The sequence below is a fragment of the Dromaius novaehollandiae genome, chromosome Z (genome assembly GCF_036370855.1).
Source record: "Dromaius novaehollandiae isolate bDroNov1 chromosome Z, bDroNov1.hap1, whole genome shotgun sequence".
In the NCBI taxonomy this organism is placed as follows: Eukaryota; Metazoa; Chordata; class Aves; order Casuariiformes; family Dromaiidae; genus Dromaius; species Dromaius novaehollandiae.
This window is the reverse complement of record NC_088132.1, coordinates 32,097,773-32,110,944: the sequence shown is the minus strand read 5'-3', so window position 1 is coordinate 32,110,944 and position 13,172 is coordinate 32,097,773. Positions and strand designations below refer to the sequence as shown.

The window sequence follows — 13,172 nt, the reverse complement described above, 5'->3', positions numbered from 1 at the left end:
ATTGCAATAGAAACGATCTCATCCAGCTTCCATTTCTGCTGCAGATTTCTCACATGACCTCTGTCAGATCATGTGTGATTTTCTATAAATAAAATTCACCAAAATAACGTCGTCAACCCAATAGGTTGGGTTTCTAGTACTATATCTAGAAGGGTCAGAATATTTTGAAACAGCTCTTTCCTGATGCTTCATGTTTCTTCTGCAGTGACTGAAGGACAAAAAACACTTTTCTCCAAAGTAAAAGCTTCCCCATAACTACACCAACTCATTTCCTCATGCAGATGAGCCTTCAGTACTAGAATCCTGAATCAGCACATTGAAGCTAATTTTTTACTTTCCATGTGGGACTGGTCTGTTCACAAAACTGTCCCAGATTAAAGCTGTGATTTTACACTGATTTAACTAAACCAATATAAAATTGAGAGCACCTATGTTTAATGTTTTTAACCCATTCGCTTCTTGCATTGCATCTATTACCTAAACTGCTCTTATCCAATCTTTTTCAGCTTGGCTGTGCACTGAGAATTTTAGAGTTGTTTCCAAGCAAACAGAACAGTACCTGTATTTTAAGAAATACTGTAGGAGTCAAAACTCTGCCCCACTGAAATGAATACGAGTTTGTCCAACAACACTCAAAATTCATTTTCTAATGAAGAATTCATCAATCTTTCCTGATCAGATGTGGACCCTAGGCCTTTCTGCTCATTCTCTTTACCTAAACGTAATCTACTGGGCAGAAAATTCTAACATTAAGGTCACCCTAGCATTCTAAAGCAATTTCATACGACGTTGATATTCGCATAAACTTGTCTGTGATTAGGGAGAAAGTAATCTATTTCTGTACACAGATGTGAACTACCCATCTCTTCTGTGGTCATTTTATTAGGGCAAAACTAAAAGGGCATTTACTCCTGTAACCCTACTGGTCAACCGGTCTTTAAGTGCCACCCTAAACTGAAACAAAGGCTGGGACAGAAAAGTGGGCTGCAATGGCATTGCCCCTCTTGGGGACTACAAGTCTCTTTACTGCTTTAGCTGTGGCATCAATCCATTCCCACATGTAGGGAACTGAGCACCTGGTAAAGGACACACTCACGTAAGCATTACGTACATCACGTAAGCGTAAGCCCTGGGCCCCGGCTCACGGACACGCTCATCAAGGAAGCGATACAATTGGCAAATTTGGTCTTTGGGCTAATATTAAGAGCTCTTGCACTACAGGGTAAATATTACAGAAGAATTAGGTGTATCCCAACTGCTTGCCACAATTAATGTGCTTAACAGGCTTTATTCTTGAAATCTTTAAAATAAAAGCTTTTTTTTTTAATCATACATCTTCAATGGATAGACATTATTCATAACTTGTTTTGACAAGTTATGTAAGTGCTCTTTAAAATAACCCAAATTTAGCAATTTGTTTAGGCTGTCTGATCAACCATTTCTATTAGACGGTGCTGATTTTTTTTTTTTCCTGAATAATGACAACAACCCACATAAATAAGAACAGCAACTACGGAATTTGGGGACATTTGCACTGTTAATATTAAAGCCTCCTTTTGTGTTTTATACAAGTCAGTCATTCAATTTGTTTCAATTCAGAGTTTACAAGTTTTTAAATATATTGCTAAATCATCTAATCTGACTCTCTGTGCATAACTGGAGAATTTTATACAGGTACTGCTATGCAGACCCTCAGTTACTTACTTGCCCAAAGTCCATATTCCTGTCAAAGTAGAAATTTTTTTTTGTTAATTTTCTTAAAAGAGTAATTCAGACTAATTTTCTAGTGATAAAGTTTGAAATGCATGCTCAGCGCCCACATCACTCTTTCTAAGTATTGTGAGTTAACCCAGAATTAAACTCATCTTGCATTTTGCACCAGATTTATAGCTCAATGATATTCTACAGCACTGCTTTGGAGTGCAGATCCAAAAGCAGGTTTCACTTTTATGCCTGTTATTTAGGGTGAACACAATCAGCGCAAATACTGCCTGTCGTACTTGACTTCATGAGCTTGCCACTCCAAGCGCATAAAAACTGGAGTGTGTACTAAGTAAATCCTTCTTTTCTTTAAAAGATAAAGCAGCTATAAAATAATCTTTGCTTTTAACACCCTCCCCTCATCAGGTTTTACTTTAATTACTTCATTAAAATATTTCAAAGTTCATCTGATAATCTCATCCATTCATCCTTAAAACTTCTTTCAGAGAAAACAAATTCATTTCCCTTCTGATTTCCTGTCATGAGAGTGAATTATGGAAATGGGATGAAAAATAATTGGTTGCAAAGCTGCAAAATGGTAGGAATTTATGGAGAACAGAGGCTGGGAATAACTGAGGGATATGAAATAATAGTGACTTCAGGGACAAACAGAGATTAGAAATAAATACAGCATCCAATTTCCATTAGTGGGTTAATCTTCCACACTTTGCATTTCTCCAACTTCAAGGTTTGAAGAGGAGGGACAAACTTCAGGGCACTTTAATTAGGAGCTCAAAAATAAATCATTTTATGCTTAATTAAAAAAATGTAATGTTTAATTTTCTAGATTTATTTACCAGTATAAAAGAGTTATAATGATTAACTGCAGTAAATACAGAACTTATTTGTACTGCCCTCCAATACAGAAATTACCCTGCATTTAGAAGAATTAATAAAATGACAAATAAATAACAAGTAGTCCAAACATTCTGAAAAAGTCTGCTTCTGAAAGACAATCTAATACTGCTTTTTGCTAAGCATTTCAAATCAACTACTACTATATTTATGAAGCAGTAGTAACTGGTAATCAATGAATAGTTTAAGAGAAGAGCTGTTATTCTGTCTGAAATTCTAAACTCTCAGCTAAAATTCCATTTTAATTGGAAAATCTATATACATTTTGAAGTATGAAACTAACTGTGCTAGCAAAGAGTTTTTGTTAAGAGAACCATAATTTCCTGCTTGTTTGCAAATAAAATAGTGTCATATAAATTGGAGGTTGGAGATAAGTGTTGAAATTTGTGGATTTATTTGAAGGATTGCTAAAATATACACTGATTTAGGACAAATAGTCAAATTCATGACTTTTCTGCTGTCCTACTAATAGAAGTGAAGCTGGAACTACTAAATCACCACGCCTTATTTGCTTAATCCATTTGTATCTAAAGCACATATAAATTATATATGTAGTATATATACATGATTACAGAACCCCTGCTCAATCTTCTTACTACCTACATTCTTCTTCTTTTTCACTGTCACTGACTCAGCAATAAGATAATGTCAGACAGTTGCTCACTAAAGAGAACGGTTGCTTTTTTTTAATCAGAGAAAAGCTTTTGTGAAAATTTGAGATTTACATTGTTTTCCGAAAATAGTTTGACATGGATTTAGTTTAACCTGCTTAGTAGAGAAATTCCAGTCAAACGTTCTCCATGGAGAAAGTTCTGCCTGAAGAAGTTTGCTATACAAATAATTTTGACTCATCCACATACAGAAGGTTATTTAGGTTATTTTAAAAAAGTAGTTAGTAGGTTATTTAAAAAAAAGGGAAGCTCAGACTTCTGTGTTGATGGTGGTGTAATCCTTGGGTAAACTTGAAGGGATTATTAACAAAATTAGTTTGCTATTTAGTCACCTAATTCACACACGGGGTTACACGTGGACACAGTCATTTGAAGACCAATGTCCTTTCTTTTAACCGGGCGCATGATCAGTTTTGATTTCTGGGCCCAATAGCACAAGCAGTTCTCCTGAAAGCAGACTGATACTGACTGACCCAGTGAATTTGCTCAGAGCATTTTATGTGAAATGCAGAGCCAGTGAAGAGAGGAGAGTTTGCATTCCAAGCTTCCCGTTGCGTTTCTGTGGTTCATCACATTATTCTTTAACATCTACACAGTCTCCGGGCAGACCCCCACCTGCAGGGACTGAAGGCAGCGAGACACCCAGTTACACTACCGCTTGCTCGCTCTCTCCCCGGCCTTACCGAGGCTGCATGACTCGCAGTACCATTGCACAGCATAGAGAGATGACTAGATGCGTTTGGGGACAGCTGGAAGGTTTTATGAACAAAACTTGGGCCTTGGTCATCTAAATGGTAAGCTCCAGTTTATGTCACTTACACTGCAGCGCAGAACTTTGTGGTGCCTAATTTTTACTTCAGGTACCTCTGGCTTAGCCCTTACTCTTAAGGAGCAGGGTGCGGCAAAGTCAAGTGCAGGCTATTCGATTTAAAGTTTTATGTTAATGGGAGGAATGCAACTGAATTAAAACAAATGGATATGCTTGCATTTCATTTCCTGCTTTGGGAGTATTTTAACTGTAATCCTAATTTTATGGGTAACTTCATTATTTAATTCTTACTCTTAAGTGTTTTTCTCTAAGAAGCATCAGACCTTGGCTGGTAAATATCCTCCCCATCTAAAATTAGCAGCTCTAAATATAGCATCCACATCTTTGATGAGAAAAGGTCTTTTTAACTGAGTGCTAATTATGATTAATTTATTCGTTGATGCTGCTGTAATTTATACTTCAATGCACCTGCTAAAATGGCAATAAACATACAAACATATCTTTTTATTCATCTGCTTTATTTAGATGGATAAAAAATAATTTTTGTAATCAGTAATCATATTTCTTATTTATAGCATTCTTAATGAGAAATAATACCCAAGGATCTTTTTTTTCCCCAATACTGAGACAATCTGGGAAGCACCAGGGGATATAATCTTGCAAGTGCCGAAGGGCATGCATCATAAGCATACATCAGTTGCAGATAGGCTGTTGCCACCTTTTGGTTACGCAACTTATCAGTGTTAAAAAAGCAAAACCTCTTAGAAATAAAATACAAGTCTTTCTGGAATGATTTCATTGGAATGAAACATGTTTTTACCCTCTTCTTTCATGTAATGCTGTTTCTCCACATGTATACTCTTATCTTATTTAGCCTAGGCAGAGACACATAATGGCTCAAAGAGATTCAACTGTCCAACATACACAGCAAGAAACACAGACACCAGCTGAGAGAAAGCATTTTTAAAAGATCACTCTTTTTTATCTTTCAGGGCCATATCACAACTACATATGGTGAAGCCACTGAAAGGGGAATGAGACCTAGCCCAATACACGTGCACTTTTGCCTAAGCCTCTTCACGAAGGCCAGGATCATATGGTTTTGGGGGGTGACAGAGGCTTTGGCCAAATGGTCTAGGTAGGGCTGTGCAAGAATGACTCTTTCAATTAGCCAAAAGTGCCCCGATGAGGAAAACTGCAGACTTTTTCCAAAATGCTTTAAGTAGTTATTGACTTCTGGGGAAAGAAAAGTAGACTCTGAACTGCAGGTACTTCTTCCCACAGCATGTGGCAAGCAGAGGAGAGAAAAAGCAAAGAGCAAACGACTGACTGCACATCTTCCTCTCTACATGACAGCCTGCCGGAAGGCAAAGCAGCATTCAGCAAGGATGAGGAGTGTAAGGCCATACACTTCATTCAAAACCAGCAGCTACAACACACTACCCCTGTCCCCTGGGCCTGTGAGGAAGCCAGGAGGACTCCGAGTCATGAACCTGCCTTCTACAAAAACAGTAGTTAGCAGCTGCCAGACACAGAGCTCTGAGCCTCAGTCCTCAAACAAGAAAAGAAAGGAAATCAAACACAGGGTGTTTTTTTGCCCCACATAAAAGCCCTGAGCTTGGTTTGCTATAATTCCTAGGGTCATACTATTCATTATTTTCAAATATTAGGATGACTGCTGGGTATTCATAAAAGCAACTGAAAGATCAGAAAATGTTTCATGAAGTTTAGCACAATTGGGTATCTGTTTAAATGGTGAACAGAAGTCCACAATAAAATGAGCAAAAGTAAAAAGCGTTACAAACCACCAACTTCACTATGCAAATGTGCCTGAACTACTGAGCAAATAATGAAGACATTTTTTGCCTTCATTATTTGAATGATTCATTGAACAACTGAATGATTCACTAGCTAAAAATCCAGAATGATTCACTTGGTTAAAAATGGTCTACATTCATTATAAACCTGCTTTATGCAGGACACTTAATGGAGTTTACAATATCTTCATAGATACTGTAACAGCTAATGACCGTCTTACATCTTTCACTCATTTTCTTGATGACTTTCTGAAAACCTGCTTAGAAAAAATGTTGGGAGGTTTGAAACAAAGTGTGGTGAGACAGCCTGAGAAGAAATTTGTGTTTGGCAACAGATTCCAGCCCAAGACACAACTCCCTAAGGCAGGCCTGGGAATGTGCTGAAGCATATCATAAGTAAATTAACAATCAATATCTAAAATTGGTTCTGTATTTTTTTCCATGGGAGATCTTGGAAATATTTAATCTTTAACTGCAACCAACACAGTATTAGAGGACCTGAATGGGGCCTGGGGTCCTGCCGCAGTATAATATTAACTATTGTTAGCAGTAGTATAAGGGTAACACATATAGACTCCAGCTCTTAAACTCTGAAATCTAATAATCTCTGAAACTGGAACCAAATCAAGAAAAGACAATGTTATTTGACTTCATCAGACCTACCTTTTAAGGAGCTGCAGATAGCCATACCTTTTGAACAAATGTAGCTAAAGATAAACAGATCTTCAAATACATAAACCTTCCAATAAAAGCAAATCAAATACTCTGTGGCTCCTTCCTGTAATGCAGGAGATAAAAGAACATACTGACCTGCAGCTAACTAGAGCAATGGCAGGTGAGGAGCTGACAATTTGAGTGAGTGATTCACACTAATGTAATCTCAGTGCACAAAGTTGGGCCTTGGCCATGAACTTCTCTGACCACAGCCTGGAAAAATTCTAAATATCAATAGTATTTGTTTCTTTTGAAACCCAGATTTTTAAATTGATTTATTTATATTTTATAACCAGAGGTAACTTTGAGACGTATCTGTTACTACAACTTGAAACCACTCCCACCATCCAAAACCCAAACAAATTCAAATAGCTTTCTATTTTTACCTCCCTTTTCAGGTAGGATCCTTTCAGATCCTACAAGTGTTCAAAAACAGTTTTTCAGATGCATTTTGAAAAGTAAAACACACTTGATTCAAAGTTATTTGGAATTTGGCCCCTAAAGGTCTACTGCAGTAATTTTATCATAATAGCAATTTCCTGAATTTCATTTCTGTAGTCATACCTCAAGTCTCAGCAAAAGGTCATCATGAAGATTAACATAACAAGTACTTAATGAACTATCACAGATCTTTGACATATTTTAAGGTAATCATTAACATGAGTTGAGACCAATTCATCTTAGGTAAGAATTAGTCTTCTGTAATGAATCCCTAGCCAGTAGTTTTTCATCCAAATACTAAAACCACAAAATAAGCCTGTTCATTTGCCAAAACGCAGAAGTGGGCAGATGGAGAAACAGAAAGATTCATAAAAGCAGATAAGCTTCTGGTACATATGCAGTGCAAGTTCTGCAAGGCAGAGTATTACAGCGTAAAATCCACCAGAACTATCAATGTGTTTAAATAATACATCATCTTCTGCCTCATAGTAACTACAAAGATTAACAAGAACCAAATTTCTAAAATACTGAAAATACAAAAAGCATATTCTACTTTACCTTTCTCATCACATCTCCTTACTGGCATCTTCACACAGACAATTACTGCTAGATATTTTCCACTCCACAAAGACAGGACAGTGAAAAATAGTGCTTCACAAAATCTCAGAAAAGGTATGTAATTTAAACCCCAGAGCAAAATTTTTAGAAAGACTAATAGAAGGCTCTCTGTTTTATACAGAAGAAAATACCACACTGTTACAACAGATTTTACAAGTTTTCCAGTTCAAATACCGAAACCGCACTGGATAGCACTGAATTGTGCCGAACAGCTTGCACCTCAAGCTATGAAAGTTACTTAGGTAGAACATACTAGAATAAGATAGGGAATACACAAAGACACAACAGATGATTATTATAGCAATAACAAATACACAAGTTACTCCTGAATTATTTACCAGCACACATCTGTCTCAAAGCTCTTGAATTTCAAAGAACAAGGAGAGAAGAACAGTAGAGAAGCATTTTTCCATCCTGCTCTTCTAGAAAAGTTTTTTTAGTGTTAAGCTTTCCACTTAAAGAAAGCAAGCTAGAAATTTCCGCAAGTTTCAAAAAGCACAGAACCAGCTGGTCACGGGGATATCGCTATTTGTGGAAATACATGTAGGCAACAACCTTTCCTCACGTAGTCAGAGAATAGTAAGTTTATGAACTCATGAAGGGCCCCAAAAGTTGGGGGTATAAGAATTTTCTTACAAAACTCACTGAGTTCCAGTGGTTTCACTTAGTGCCCTTAACTCACATGAAATTGAAAGTCGAAGACTCGGCACACACACAATGTACATGTGCTGTTGGACACGCACACACGCACAGAGCCTTTTTGAGCTTGAACTAATCATTAGAAGACAATGATTTTACTCTGCTAAACTGTTTATAATGGTATGCTTTGAAGGACTATAAATTCCGACCAGTTTTCAAACAATCAACCATTTCAACAGTCCAAGGGAACAAAAGAAAAGTCTCTGTTTTATCTTAACAGCAACATTAATCACAATGTCTCCTCTTCCAATAAGGCACTGCAAGTAATGATTCTGTTGATCCTGTTTCAGAGATGCTTGATATAAGATTTTGACTTTTCAATAAATTTGATTTTTTTATATATTAAAATCATTACTTACTACATCTTTTTGTTTCCTTAAACTTTTAAAAATCTATTAAGTGGTACTTTGTCAGAGCTATTAAACACACTTCTTAAAATGCTTCAAGAAAGAATACTTCCTCTTAGGAGCAGTATCCTGATGTCTCTCAGCCCATTTACGCTGGCTTCCTGACAGGCCATAAGCATGGATGGGTAAATGTTACAGCCTGAACTGGCAGAGTTATAAGAATACTAGCTCTTTTTTCCCCTCTTTTCTGAGGGAAAAAAAAAGTGATTTTCCGTGTCTTTTTCTTCATCATGAAAAACTGGGAGGAAAGAAGAGAGGAGTAGTAGCCAGGCTGGGAAAAAAATCAATTACTGCCTCACACTTTGCAGAATCACCGCAGAACAAAGTTCAAAGGAAAGGCTATATCATAACTCTCAAGATCAGGAAGAACCTCTCAAAAAGGTTCTCGATTCCAGGAAAAGCAGCCTGTTTCCTCTGCCCAAAGAGGCAAAACAAGCTATCAGATATAAAATAGGAGGTCAAGAAGCTAAAAGAATGAACAGAAACATTATGCACCTAGTTAGTGCAAAATGACTGGGGCGATACGTAACTGCCTACAGGAAAACCTGGGCTCACAAAAGTCAAGAGGAAATTGAAACTAAAAATGTTATTTTGAAAAGTTTCTCCAATTGTTACTTTAAGTTGTCCAATTATGTCTACGATTTTCCACATAAAATACTTAAATTTTGCTTTTTTCAGCAAAATTTTTCAGTCAGTTCTGGTAACACAGCCACATTTTCAAAAGAAATCTGATATAATCTAAATTATCTATTCAAAACTAAACATTAAAAAGCCCAGTTAACTTACAAAAAGCTAAACCTAAAATAAATGAGTGGAGACCTGTAGTACCATAGTGATGCATGGATACACACAGAGCAAAATCTATCCAACACACTACCGAGGGATTACCTAATAGCGCAAGGTACTAACAGCAGTTGTAACACTGCCGCCTTTTTCTGAGATGCTGAAAACACCGAAGTTGCTGAAGTTAATGTGAACTGAGGATGCTTCGCACCTTTTAAAGCTTAACAACCCTTCATACAATTAGGTGAAAGAGTAGGGAGACAGAGAAAGAGAAAAGGGAAATGTTTTCTGAAAGCAAAATATTCTTTCATTGGAACTGTTCCCCTTGTGCTGTTACAACAAGCATACTTTTTTTCCCCCCAAATTAAAATGCTATAGTCATATCCATTAGACAAGTGAAAAAACTAAACACTGTAGAAAGTTTAATTGGACATTACTATGGAAAGGCTGTTTTTTTAAAGAGTGTCAAAAAGACACGTGTGGCTGGAGGTGGGATCCCTCCTTCCCAGGACAGCAGTTTGTTAGAGCTGACTGCAGTCTGGCAGAAAAGCAGGAAAAAGTATATAAACAGGACCATCGTTAAATCAACTTCTGTTGTTTGAGAATAGCAGGCAAACACAAGGCTTTCAAAGCCTCCCTTTATAGCATGGTGTTATTGTACTTACTGGGTACAACTACCTCATTTTACCTTTTCATGCTACAGCTTCCCCCGAATCTCACAGCAGCAGCATGTGACAAAGAACAGTGTTACGTTTCTGGGACATACGCGCGTGCAGCAGACTAAAGAGCCGAGTCTTTTTCCCTGGGTTCAATATTGTTTACTTTTTACCATTCCTGCAAGTGTATAACAGTGTGCTTTTTCTACCTCAGAAGAGTAATTTATGCTTGTTTAAAGAAAGCAATTTCACATTAAATTATTTTGAAGAGTTCTTCAGTTTGTTACTTTACAGTTGTTCCTCGTTCAGTTAAAGCCTTTGTGTTGTATTTTTTTCATGCAGCCAGCTCTACAATTTAAAACGTCAAAGTATTTATTGCTTTCATTAAGCTGTTTGAGTTAGATAATTATGAGAGACACTTAAATTTCATTTCTCAAGTTCCAATACTTGGGGAAAAGAAAGCCTAAAAATGTAGCCCTGGTGTACTGTTAGGCTCCAGAAAAGAGAAGACAATAAAATGAACTGAAATCCTTTGTCAGTGGTGCTTTTTTATTGATTGATCACTTGGTTTGTTTTTTGTTTTCTTTTCTTTCTTTTTTTTTTTTTTTAAAACAGTAACTTAAAGCTCTTAGGTGACACGTTGTTCTGGCGTGGAAAAGGATGAGATTCACCTGGTGAATTTTGAATTTCTGGTGTTGGGAATATAGGTCTCCCTCCTCTTATGTTTTTTTCTATTTTAAAAGCCTGATTAAAAAAAAAAAATCCCATCATAGTAAATAGATGAGACAAGCCTTGCATGACACGATGGCCTAAAGTTTAGTAACCTTCCCCAAATCCCGCTACTGCAGAGCTGTGCAGTTACTCTTAAACGACTTCTCCTTGTAGAGGGAGACTCTCCAAAAAGAGTGAAGCATCTTCAATACTTACAAGAATATATAACTGACTCAAATATCTAGCACTGCTGCTGCATTTTATACACACCTTGGATAAGAATTTAAATTGACTTCCCCGTATATTCGTCATCAGAATTTTTCATGCATTTTCATTCTGTCCTCTGCATTTCATCAGCCTCAGTCTCACTCTCCAGCTTATTGCCATAGGCTACTAGACTGGAACAAAGCTCTGTGTGAAGCATAACAAAAAAGAGGAAATTATGTAAGAGAAATTTGGCTATATCCACTATTACGGATCTTAATCCTCCGAGCAGCGCAAGGCCTGGAACCTCAGCCAAGTTGCTCAGAGAGCTAGGATGAAAGCAGTGAGATGCTTGCTGCTGATATTTTCCCCACTGTAGCTAGAGGAATGAAGGGGCACGGGCAAAAAGCCAAGCAGAGGCATCCCTTCAAAAGAACAGCTTGATGGCAGCAGTAGCTATGACCTCTCGGTCAGGGGAAAAAACACCACCACCACCACCAGGCATACCAATAAAGAGCATCCCCCTCTAGGAAATAAACTTTCTTGATTACTGCAGGAATCGGAACATGTCTCTGCTTCTCATTTGAGCTTGGTTAGAGTAGTCATATATGATATCTTCTTGTTCTAGTCAAACCTCTGCAGAGAAAGGTAAAGAAATAAAAATGCAAGAGAGTGAGAAAATGCATAAGACAGTAGCTGTGGTTAGGACACTCATTTTCTATACTACAGAGAGCCTTCCCGCTCAACCACAAAATGAGCCAGGTCTAGCTATTATGCATGAGATAAAGCCATTACAATGCAACTTATAATTACACACAATAAAAGACCACTAATGAAAACAAAACATGATGAAGAGGTAGGGTGTAAATACCAGTTCACGTAACCAATAAACACGGGGTCAAATTCAAAAGCAGCAGTTTAGTCCAGGAAGCAGACTAACTGCCAAACCAGAGAAATTTTAAGTGTGAGACAACCTCCCAGAGGAGGCAGGGGAAGCTATGCTGCCTGGCATATTCAGTGGGCAGAACAGGGAGTATGCACACCGCTAGGAATACCAAGAACAACAAAATAATCTTACCATCTAAAGATGCTGAGATGCATTCACTGAGTTATTTTACGCCTGCATAGGGTTCTGCACATAGTGAAAAGGCTGCAGGAGTGGCAAGCTTTGGAAAGTGAGGAAAGATCAACTGATCAATAAGTACGCCTCAGCCTGATTACAGAGTGGCTCTGACAGGCTGATTAAAAAGAGAGCTACCCAGACACCGTTGCCCAGAAGGACATTAGCTTGAATATGAAGCTTTGAAGATGGGATAAAAAGGCTGTGGAAATACAAGCAGAGGGGATTATCCTGGAGAGGAAAAAAAAAAAAAAATAAAGGTCTGCTTGTCATGCTGATTATACTCTCAGTAATATGTGTGATTCCAAATCCATAAAAAAGACAATACAGCAAGAACACGTAAATGAATAATATAACATGCACAACAGACATCATAGTTCATTGTTAGTCTACTATCAATGAAATGCACTGCACAGCTTCCCCCTCCTGCTGCACAGCAGGTATTGTTTTGGAGCCACTATCAAGGGCAGCAGATTGAAGGATCATTGCTTTAACGCATCAAAAACAGTGTTACAACTTGCAAGTGAAAATAGATGCTTTCTTTGCTTCCACTGTATCCCACAACAGACTACGGGAGGCTGAACCAGAGAATGTCTAATGAATATTAAGCACTTCTCGACAGTACCTTTCTAAGATGATGCAGACTACATGCACGTCTCACTGCCACCTGCTGCACAGTTATCATGTCATTCCAGGGAACCTCAGTTTCTACTCATGTCCTAGTCACTGTTTACGATCAAAGGAGGAGAAAGAAAGATTTCTTTAAGGGCTCGGTTTTCACTTCTATTGTGGAGAATACACCAACTGATTACTCTTCATATATTAGTTGAAAATACAAGATAAAATATACTGTATGCTATTTTACGTTTCATACCAACAGCTACAATTATAAGTAGGAGAGGAATGATCTGTTGGGGATCTTTTCATGCAAATAGCATTCATTATA

The 13,172-nt window shown here is 37.5% G+C and overlaps 1 long non-coding RNA gene across 1 annotated transcript in view; it reads right to left on the bottom strand.

The window, feature by feature from the left end:
- LOC112978798 (uncharacterized) overlaps positions 1-12,259 on the bottom strand; it is a 36,958-nt gene extending 24,699 nt beyond the window's left edge. Inside the window, exons 1-3 of the long non-coding RNA XR_010386065.1 lie at positions 12,185-12,259; positions 11,614-11,742; positions 11,173-11,313 (exon numbers count right to left, since the gene is read on the bottom strand). This is a non-coding gene — a long non-coding RNA (uncharacterized LOC112978798). The remainder of the gene's footprint in view (positions 1-11,172; positions 11,314-11,613; positions 11,743-12,184) is intronic.
- Positions 12,260-13,172: the final 913 nt, after the last annotated feature.